Here is a 7,090-nt window from a genome sequence, read left to right on the forward strand (position 1 = left end):
TTCCTTGTCTGTCAAATGGGTTAATAATGGAACTGAGGATTAAGAGAATCCTGAGAACTGGAATTCCCTGGTGGCGCAGTGGTTAGGAATCAGCCTGCCAGTGCAGGGGACACGGATTCGAGCCCTGGTTGGGGAAGATCCCACATGCTGCGGAGCAACTAAGCCCGTGCGCCACAACTACTGAAGCCCGTGCGCTTAGAGCCCGTGCTCCGCAAGAGAAGCCACCGCAATGGGAAGCCTGCACACAGCAACAAAGAGTAGAAGCCCACGTGCAGCAGCGAAGACCCAATGCAGCCAAAATAAATAAATAAATAAATTTATTTTTTTAAAAAAGATTCATTCATTAAAACAAAAAAAAAGAAGAAGTCTGAGAACAGTGCCTGGTCCATGATGTGTAAATGTTGGCTCAAAGCAACTGTTACTATTGTTATCTGATGTCAGTTCTGTGGGGCAGCAGAATGTCAAGGACACGGAACTTGCCTTCAAGAAACCCACATCATGTAGATTATGCTTGAATACAGTTGATACCTTCCCACTGAATTTGGCATAAAATCCAAATGCTCCGGACTTCCCTGGTGGCGCAGTGATTAAGAATCTGCCTGCCAGTGGGTTCGAGCCCTGGTCCGGGAAGATCTCACATGCCACAGAGCAACTAAGCCCGTGTGCCACAACTACTGAACCTGCGCTCTAGAGCCCGCGAGCCACAACTACTGAGCCCATGCGCCACAATTACTGAAGCCTGTGCGCCTGGAGCCTGTGCTCCGCAACAAGAGAAGCCACTGCAATGAGAAGCCCATGCACCTCAACAAAAAGTAGCCCCTGCTCGCTGCAACCAGAGAAAGCCCGCACGCAGCAACAAAGACCCAACGCAGCCAAAAATAAAAAATATATATAAATTAAAAAACAAATGTTCTGCCACAGGCTTTAAGATCCTATGTGAGCTGGTCCCTGCCCACCTCTTCACCTCATTTCATCCCACCCTTTCCCTTAACCTTTGTTTTCTACCCACACTGTCCGTTCTGTTTCTGAAACATGTCAAGCTCTTTCACCTCTAGGACTCTGCATGTCCTGTTCCCTCTGCCTGGACCACTCTTTCCCAGACCCTTTCCATCATCTTGTCAAATTCCACATCTTCAGAAAGGCCTTCCCTGGCTTTTTTTTTTTTTTTTTAAGATTTTTTTTGATGTGGACCACTTTTAAAGTCTTTATTGAATTTGTTACAATATTGCTTCTGTTTTATGTTTTGGTTTTTTGGCTGCGAGGCATGTGGGATCTTAGCTCTGACCAGGGATCACCTGCACCTCCTGCATTGGAAGGCGAAGTCTTAACTGCTGGACCACCAGGGAAGTTGCCTTCCCTGGCTTTTTAAAGTTAAGTTGCCCCTCCCTCCACCCACCCCCCACCTCCCAGTAATTCTCTATTTCTTAACACTGTTTCATTTTCTTCATAGCACTTATTATTATCAGAGATTATCTTGTTTCTTTATTTACCATCTGTCTCCTTCTAAAACGTAAGCTTCTTGAGGCAGGGACCTTATCTGGCTTGTCCTCCTCTGCATTCCTAGCATTTAGAATGGTGCCTGGCATATAATAAGTGCTCAATAAATATTTGGCAAATGGGCGAATGAACAGGGCAGCCATGACTGTAGGACAGAGTTGAGTAAGCCAAAGGCCCACCATGGGGGAGGCACCAGGCCTGGGCTGGGGGAGGGAGTTGCTAGGCTTTTTGTCCTGTTCACTCTGATTCTCTGCGTGTCTCCCAGGCCAGACTGGGTTCTCTTTGAAGGCAGGCTCCAGGCACCATGTAAGTAAAGATGATACTACAAATAATTAGCAACCGGTACCATCATGGCATCCCCATCAGGACACGGGAGCCTGTTCTGGAGGCCTCCGTCTGGGCCAGGCGGTCTCCCTTTAGTTGCAGGATCACAGGGAGGTTGTAGTGTGGACGTGCTCCAGTGCTGAGGACAGTACCTATTTACCAGCCGGGACAGAAGTAATATTTCAGCATTTTAACCACCAGTGCCCCTGCGCCACCTCAGGTGAGTGCAGATGAGCTTCAGTAGGCCCTGTGGAGCGCTGGTTTCAGCACTGTTGCAGGGGCTGCTAGGCTGGTTGGCACTTTTGTGGCCACTCAGGTTACCCCCAGCCCACCGCCCAAGCTGCAGCAAACATGCATATTTCTACAAGAGAAGAGAGGCCCCTAGGCGAAGAGCTGATCAGAGGCAGGGGAAGGGTGAGAACTCCGGTGACTTTCTGAGGAAGGGCAGGACAGCCATCGTAGCCTTTTGCAAGCTTTCTTGGCCGAGGTGGGGTGCTTCCTGTCACATCCTCCCTGCTCTTTCCTGCTAGGGGCTGATCTCTTCCCAGAGGCTCGGGGGTGGGACTCTCAGCTGGTCCCCCGTGGCTGCCAGGTCAGGCCCAGGCAGGTGAGGACACACGGGGAAGCACCCGTGATACTGGGTACTGGGTGAACTTTGCTTCTGCCTCTACATTCTCCCCATTGCCACCCCCATCTCTCCACACCCTTAGTGATTCCCTGGAAGCTGAAATGACTCAGGGATTCTTAGTCATCCCAACAGGAGAACCCTCTGGAAAATGCTTCTTATGGCAGGGAGTCATCCTAAGGTGACCCACAGCTGCTCCTGAGATAAGGGTGGAGACTGAGCAAATGGGAAGAGGTGAGTGGGGACATGTGGCTCAGAGCGCAAGTTCTGCGTCAGGCCTGGTCAGGCAGGGGCGACTGCCCTTCAGGGGTTTCGTTAGAGGAGGTCCTGGTACAGAGGCAGGGGACACCCCAAAGTCCTCTCCTGGAGGGAATGTCCCATGTAACCCACGTGGGTCCTTTGCGGCATCAACAAGTGAAACAAGTAGCTTGGATCACTTCCAGCTCTTTCAAGCACGCTGTCCTGGATAGGGGCCAAGATCGAGAGGTCCGGGCCCGTGTCAGCCTCTGAGGTTCTGATTGGTCTGGGAGAGACCCAAGGGATCCAGCTCTTCTGGAAGGCCCCCTCAAAGCTTCTTCTGCGGTTGGGGGTTGCTCGGGAACACCAAAAGCCACCCTGGGGTCCACGTGCCAGACCTAAGGCTGGACTCTGCACTAAGGTCGGTGATCAGGAGGACATCTGAGAAGAAAGGGAAGAGAAGAGACAAGACCATGGGTGGGAGCAGCAGGGATCATAGAAACGAGGCCTCTTGGAGAGAGACCAGGATGGTGTTCCCTAATTTTGGGTAACAAGCGAACCAGGGAAATTCCTATAATGCCTGTTCTCAAAGGCATAGAATAGCAGGATACTATTGCTTTGACCCATGCCTGGAAAAGTATAAAGAACAAAGTTTACCCAATAGGTTATCGGGCTTACAATGATGTTAATCACAACTTCAGTGAGTCTAGCATTTAAATCAGCTTTTGAAAACACTTGCAAGTTTTTTGGGGTTTTCAGTTTTTTTTTTTTTTTTTGCGGTACGCGGGCCTCTCACTGTTGTGGCCTCTCCCGTTGTGGAGCACAGGATCAGCGGCCGTGGCTCATGGGCCCAGCCGCTCCGCGGCATGTGGGATCTTCCTGGACCAGGGCACGAACCCGTGTACCCTGCATCAGCAGGCGGACTCTCAACCACTGCGCCACCAGGGAAGCCCTTGTTTTGTTTTTTAATCTCAGGTCACACACTCCAAAAGGTAGTGGAAAAAAATTTGAATAAACAAAACAGGTTTGCTGCAGATAAAACCAGGACTCCTAAACTGCTCCAGTCAACCTGCTTCCACAAGGCCCTGCTGTCAGCCAGCGCGGTGCGCAGGCTGGGGGAGCAGCATCCGGCATGTACCAAGTGAGTGCGCAGGGGCCTGGCTGGGACGTGCTGAGCAGGGCAGGAGCAGAGATGTGGCTAGGGTGGAGGAAGCTCTCAGGTTTGGGGCTGGGGACCAGATGCGGCATGAATCCAGGAGCTCAGGGAACAGCTGGGGGAGGGGGCACCCGGACTAAGTGGAAGCAGTTTTCTCACTGGCCTTTTCCTACAGGTGGTTGCATTTTTGGCAATGGTCTTGGGAACCCACACCCTCCATTTGCGGCCCCAGAAGGGCTGTACCCACTGGCCCAGCTGCTGCCCCAGCAAAGGACAGAACCCCACTGAGGAGTGGCTGAAGTGCAACACTGTGCTCATGCCTCCCCCAGAGACCACCAGCCTTGCCCACCACCCGGAATCCTGCAAGGCCAGTGAAGACGGACCCCTCAACAGCCGGTCCATCGCCCCCTGGAGATACGAATGCTGGCCCCTGTCCCCTCCCGAACACCTGCTCATGTGCTGGTCAGCGTGTGTGCGAGAGACCAGGGGGGTTCCAGACAATTCCAGCCTACCTGCCCCCTTTTACCTCAGGGAGGTTATCAAGTTTGGGTGTTAGACAAGGCCTAGCTCTGACTCTTCTTGGGTGACCTTGGGCCAATCACTCAAGTGTTCAAAGCTTAGTTTTTTTCATCTGTAAAATGAAATAATAGTCCATAGGCTAATGGTGCAGATCATAGGAAATAAGATATGAAAAATCTGTACTTAGTACAGAAAATGTTGGTTTCTTCCTTTCTTCTTCTTCCTCTACTTCTTCCCCGCCTCCTCTTCCTTCTTCTCCTTCTTCTTCCCCTACAATGGCTGTGTTTTTCTAACTAAAATATCAGAGAATAATGTACAATACAGGTACGAAGAAGCCCAATAGCAAATGCTACTGCCCTGAGCCATGAATGGGTTATAATTATACCCTCCCTCAGCTCTGGGGGGCGCAGCTGGGTGGTTGGAGCCCCAGCCTGGTTATCTCTGATCACGAGCAGTCTTATTCTTTTGCTGTGTGCCACACACATAATCCTGTATTTGTGTCATGATGTAAAATAAAATATTAGGAAGCCCTGAAATTGGGACAATTAATAAAAATATTAAAAATTAGTGCCTTAGGGATCCCAAACATATTTCTCTTGCAGTCTTGAGTCCTCACGGGGTGTCTGTGTTCCCACTCTCTGTAAGTCTCGTTCTGGCTTAGCCTTGGCTTTGAGGATGGATGGAGTAGGTCAGTGGGTAGGGAAGGGTCAGCTTTGATTGAGACTAGATCCAGGGTGGAGACTGTAGGTCTTGAAGTGGTCTCAGAAGGCTGGCTGGGTTCTGGGCGAAATCTGAAGAGGTGGGAGCCCCTTTGGGGAGGCTGGGTACCAGATGGCTGACTCGGCTGGGATCTAGACCCCTGGTTGGGAGGCCGTGAACCCCCGATAACCACTCTGCTGTCCTTCCCCAAAAGCGTGTTCTTTGCAACTCTTGTCCCACAAGCTGTTCCTCAGAAAAAAAAGAAAATGATGACGTCAAGTAAGTGGGGGAAAAACTGCTGCAAGCCCCACTCCTTGGAGGTTCCCAGTGTGCCCAGCACCTTCATGGCAAGAAGTCCACAGAGAAGAAATCATTAAACTCAGCGCTTCCCAGACTCATTTGGCGACAGACCCCTCCTGCTGCAGCGTGTTTATTGGGGAATGCCACTCCGGGAAATGCCACACTAGCTGAGCCCCAGTTTGTGAAGTCCTGTCTGTTTGGAGGATGGTTTTACAACCTAGGGGCTGTTTCCCTCTGGGCTTCTGGGGTCCCAGACCTTTGGAGCACCTACTTTTCATGCCTTTTAGGGACATGAAATCCTTTTAGAATAAGTCACTAAGCCTTACCACACACTCTTATGTGTGCTTATAATACGTGCACAGCCTGTGTCTGGAGGACAGGCAGGATATGGCAGATGGTGGCTTCCTCTGGGGAGGGGGACGGGGAGACAGACTGTCAGCCTTCACTTGATATTTTCTTATACTTGGATATAAGAGCAGTTTTTACTTTAAAATTTTAAAAAACCCTAAAAAATAATAACAATTACAAAAAGGAACCTCAGGCTAGAGCCCAGTGTATGTATCAGATGGAACCAGGGCTGGTCTGGTGGAGGCTCTGGTGGAGCTGCTCACCTGCCCCGCCTCCCTTAGGGCTCTGGGACCAGTTGGAAAGTCACTCTTCTATGCTCGACCCTCACTGACAGTTGGGGGAAATAAATCCCAGGGAACAGGGGGTGACTTGTTCAAAGTCACGCGGGTACCTGACACGCGGGTACCAGAGCTCGAATAAGAAGCCAAGCCCCCGACAGTCCTGGCATTTCCACCCTGGGGCCTCGCTGCTCCTGGCCGGTCCCCTGTTTGCCAGCCAGCCTTATCCCCAGGACCTGACGCTTGCCGCCCCTGCAGGTTGGACAGAGACTTGAACTGGCTGTAAGTGGCCTGTAAGACGGGAATAAAGACACAGACCTACTAGAGCATGGACTTGAGGATATGGGGAGAGGGAAGGGTAAGCTGGGACAAAGTGAGAGAGTGGCATGGACATATATACACTACCAAACATAAGGTAGATAGCTAGTGGGAAGCAGCCGCATAGCACAGGGAGATCAGCTCGGTGCTTTGTGACCACCTAGAGGGGTGGGATAGGGAGGGTGGGAGGGAGGGAGACGCAAGAGGGAAGAGATATGGGAACATATGTATATGTGTAACTGATTCACTTTGTTATAAAGCAGAAACTAACACACCATTGTAAAGCAATTATACTCCAATAAAGATGTTAAAAGATAGATAAATAAATAAAGTGGCCTGATTTGTCTTTGGCATCCCTGGTGCCTGAGCATCTTGTGGTCCCCAGCCTGGTCCCTCTTCCTCCCCACTGTCAGCCCTCACCTACTGCCTTCTCCCTCTGCCGTCCAGAGTTTCCGCTGTGGCCCCCCATCCCTCCCCTTCCCTGGCTCCCTGGCTCAGCCCTAAACACTGGGGGGGGGGGGGGGCGGGTCAGGCCGCCCTCCTGGCATGCTGGAGAGACAGAGGCCCATTGAGGTACTGCAGCAGGCACACAGCGCCCCCTTGTCCCCCAACAATCTGCCTTTGTCCTCAGTTCTGGCTGCTACTGCTTGGTTCTGGGGGGTGTTGCCTGGGCTGGGCTCCAGCTCCCACCCTCCCTAAAAGGAAAAGGGAGAAAGGATGGTGAGGAAGAGGGTTAAGGTTAGGGAAGAGGGCCACAAACTTCCTCAGGCTTGGGTCCTTGGGGGCTCC

This window comes from Globicephala melas, chromosome 2 (assembly GCF_963455315.2).
Source record: "Globicephala melas chromosome 2, mGloMel1.2, whole genome shotgun sequence".
NCBI lineage: Eukaryota > Metazoa > Chordata > Mammalia > Artiodactyla > Delphinidae > Globicephala > Globicephala melas.